At 40.6% G+C, this 4,346-nt stretch overlaps 1 pseudogene; it reads right to left on the bottom strand.

The window, feature by feature from the left end:
• Positions 1-294: 294 nt before the first annotated feature.
• On the bottom strand, positions 295-699 carry LOC118834856 (annotated as a pseudogene).
• Between the last annotated feature and the right edge of the window lie 3,647 nt (positions 700-4,346).

The raw sequence follows: 4,346 nt of genomic DNA on the forward strand, positions 1-4,346 counted from the left end.
GAGCACAAGTTCAAACCTGTCAATACCAGAGGTTTTATACTCATTTACACATAATTCCATTTAATTTCTTTGTCTAAGCATAACATATGAAAACAGTCTTTTCACAAATCAAAAATGTGGAAACATTTTAAAAATAAGTAGTCTTTTTTTTTAAAGTAACTGATCATATTCCATAAGCTAATCTTGGAAAGATGTTCTTGTTGGATAGAATCCTTTTACTTTGTGGCTTTTGCATACACTTAACTGGACTGAGTCTGTTGTATATCATCTTAAGATAGCTCACCAAAACATGAATCATAGGTAGTAAAAAAATGATAGGAGGTAAAAGGCTGATTTGCACCATCCTTCCTTCTGACAGTATGCTAGAATATCTGCATTCAGGATGGTTGTAGGATCATAGAGTCCTGGTCCACTCATCACTGGTCTACTCACATACCTCTAAATATGATATGCCAAGAGTGGCGTATTGAGACCCAGCGTAAGCCACTCTGCGGCACAGAGAAACATGACACAGAAGAAAGCATGGATGAGATATTCTGGAACTACAAGAGGATTGAGTGTATTACATTGGTCTACAGGATTTTTGTAGTCAGTCTTCAGTTCATCAAACGCTATAATATGCCAGATGGCGAAGAAGATGAGTGCGGTGGTGAGCAGCAGCGCCAGCATGTAGCAGAAGGCAGAGAACGTGAACGGCATGGCCCAGCGGAAAGAGGAAAACGGCCGCAGCTGATGCAACCGAGGAGAGGGCAGACTCTAACCGCTAATTCTTGAAGTACTGACTCAGAAACCCCTCCTCTGACCACCCAGGTGCTCTGGCAGAGTGGCCCCACCTCACACATAGACATGTTTTGGAATCAACTTAGCAATTCCTTCCTGCTGCTGCATTCTGCTAATACATACTGTATTTGTCCTCACTTCACTATTCTGTAGCAATAAGCAGCAGAATACTAAGTAGAAAGTAGAATACAAAAGGTAGAAGCCTGCAGGGCAGCAGTACTCAGCCAGAGAACTGAAGAAAAGTGGGGACTGGGGCAGGGTATCAGCATGTGAATAGGATGCACCAGGACAGAAGGAAAGGAGAGTAGCATCCACTTGGGTCCATAAGCAGAAGTCACTTGAAGCAGGCAGCAAGGCCAGTGATAAGTGAATCCACTGGAGTTTGAGTAAGAGGAATGACCTTGTCAGACCTATGCTTTAGGAAGATGATAGATTGGAGTGGGCAGAGACTTGTTATAGGAGACCAGCCAGTAAGCTATTGCAACAATCCAGGCACGAGGTAAAAAGGATTGCATCAAGGTGGTTGGCAGTGTCAGAGGAGAGAAGAGGGCATGTTCAAGAGACCTTTTAAATGAACAGACCTTAGCAACAGATTGGATTGGGGGTGGGGGTGGCGGGGTGGGGAGTGGAGAGAGAATGGAGAATTGAGAATGACTTGTAGGCCTGAGTGACTAGGGTAATGGTGGTATTCCTAAGAGTAATAGGAAGGGGAAAGTGTTTTGGTGGAAAGATAAGATAAAAAAGACAAGAAAACAGAATTTAGAGTCTGCACAGTAGAAATAATATAAAGAATAGAAAAACTTGAATCCGGTGGGAAATCTCTCCAAAGAAACAAAAGAGAGAACAACCAAGTAGGGATACAAATACATAGACATGAAGGTCAATGTGTAAGGAAAGCAAAATACAATATTGATAAAGCATATATGATTTCCATACAAATAAAACATAGAGATCTCAAAGATAGAATTTGTAGAGACAACTTAAGGATCATAGGTGTCCCAAAAGAGCATGACAAGTAAAAATACCTGAACACCTTAATGCAAGGAAAAAAATACAGAAAATCAAGGGATGTAATGCTAAAACCCACTGTGACTTGAGTAAGCCGTAGTGTTAGAGTCTAAACTTTCCAGCTTCCTCCACACCTTTTGTGCCTGAGTACACGGTAGGTATACTCAAAGAACTTTGTAAACAGAAACTCACAGTATGTTCTTACCCACACACATCAAAGACACAATGGAAGGAATAATTGTTTTACTATCTGCATGGTGCCACTCCTGGCTAGAAAACTAGGCAAAACCCTTTGACTCCCAGTTTTATAACTGCTCTCAACTTCTAGCCACCCACTAGCCAAGCCAACTATTGGGTAACTCAGCCAGTTAGTGTAGGGAATATCACCTGATTCTTTTTCTGCATATCCTCACAAGATGAATCAGATACCTTGGAGGAATCTAAGTACCTACTACCAAGTGCCATCTTCTCCTAATAACCTTTGGCACCTCTGTTATTTCTCGTGGCCTGAAAGCAGGGTGACTCTTTTTCAACGTCCCACTCACATCATGCTATTTGGTCTGTCCTTAGGCAAATCTATTTATGTTATATGCCCAGAGTCCTCTCTGGCACCACAAAAATCCAGAAAATTTTAAGAGAATAGTAATAGTTGCTGGCTGATGCAGAAACTTCTTTAGACAGAAGTTATAAGTGAAAATCCAAAAAACCTAGAGCCTATGGGCCTGTCTTACTCTCATAAGGCTCATTTGAAGCAAGGTATCTATACTCAGAACATGCCACATTTTCCTTCCTAACACCCCTGCCTTGTTGTCATTTTCCGGATATTTCCCATATCCAATGCTTGTACTTCCTATTTGATTCAGTGAGTTCTCCCACATGATAGCTAGCTAGCATCTTATAGCACTTTAAGGTTTGCAAAGCACATTCCATGTGTTCTCATCATAGGCCAATGACAACCCTGTGAAGTACATGTTATTATGATCTCCATCTAAAAATGAGGAAACTGAGGCTGAACAAAGGTCAAATGATTTATCCAGGGTCATATTACTTTAAGTGTTAAAGGCAGGATTTGAACTCAGTCCTCCTAGATTCCAGGTTCATCGATCTATCCACTGAGCCACCTAACTGAATTATCCATTACTTTATGTTTCCCTGTTTGTGACATGAGATGAGAAACCAGCAAAGTAAGTGACCAACAGCCTCTCTCCCTATAAACCCGTAGTTATCATTTGTGCTTAATGGGAAGCCCTGGAGTGAACCCAGGTATCCTGCATGCCAACTAGGAGAAGTGAACAACTAGTCTGACTGAACTGAGTATGTTGAGTTCAAGAGGAGATTTTACAAATGGACAGCAGACTCCTCTTCCTCTTTGTTCAATGGTCTGAGGACCAATATTCTGAAGGTTCCAACTGACCTGATGGCATCCTTCCCTCATTGTACTGGTTTCTCCACCTACCTGCCCCCAAGCATTTTGGCCTTTACCCTACCCTATGTGTATTCAAGTGTACTGTAAAAAAAAGGCCTATTATTTATACAGAAACATTAGTCTGTCCAATCCTTTTGTAATCCACCCCCTACCCTTCTTTAGGTGTCCTAATTGCTGGAATACTCCATGAGGACTGAGATAGTTATAAAAATATAAGCCTTTATTATTTTTTATGAATCTTCTTCATAGTGTATCTAAGAATTGGTCACCTAGCTCCTGCTTAAGTATTTCTGGTGACAGAGATCTCACTATCTTACAAAGCATCCATTCCATTTTCAGGCATTTCTAGTTTATTAAGGGCCTGAAATATATCCCTTCATCTTCTGCTTTAACTTGTATGTATTTTATAAGTATCTTCTATAAACTTACTTGTATACATGCTATTTCTTGATAGAATATAAGCCCCTTTAAGGCAGGGATTATTTCATTTTTGTCTTTGGATGCTCGGGGCTCTGCACATGATAGATCATTGATTGATTCCCACTCCTGTAGCCTTTGGGAATGGAGGGTCATCTCCACAACTTGATAAGGTAGGGCTTCAGGGGAGAAGCAGATTACATATAATATGGGGGAGGGGAAAAATTACTGATTTGGTTCTGTTCTTCATGAGTTTAAGTCAATTCCTCAAGCTCCATCAAATCAGATGTCAAAATAACACCTATTTGGATTCTGGGGTGCATACTCATTTTCAGTACAAAATTATCCTTGTACTTTCAGCTGCTCTTGCCTTGATCTGGTTTGCTCCATCTACTCTCACTATTTTTAGGAATATAGAGGAGCTATAGGAATTTCTGTATATCTATCCTATTCCTCCATTGGTTACTTCTGCTCTGGATTATAATCGTGGTTGTGTAACAACAATGTTACTTGCAGCTACTGTGGCTGTGTAAGGCTAATAACACCAGCACACAGAAGGGCTGCTAGCACAGGTTCTTTGATCTGCTTTTCTAAGGAAAGCAACTTTAAGGGGTCAACAATCTCACTTTAATTAAACATACATATATCATTCACTTAGTTCAGCGGGGGGAGAAGTCAGCTCCCTGAACTTCAAAGCAAATACAAACAAATTACA

Source organism: Trichosurus vulpecula, chromosome 1 (assembly GCF_011100635.1).
Source record: "Trichosurus vulpecula isolate mTriVul1 chromosome 1, mTriVul1.pri, whole genome shotgun sequence".
Lineage (NCBI taxonomy): Eukaryota > Metazoa > Chordata > Mammalia > Diprotodontia > Phalangeridae > Trichosurus > Trichosurus vulpecula.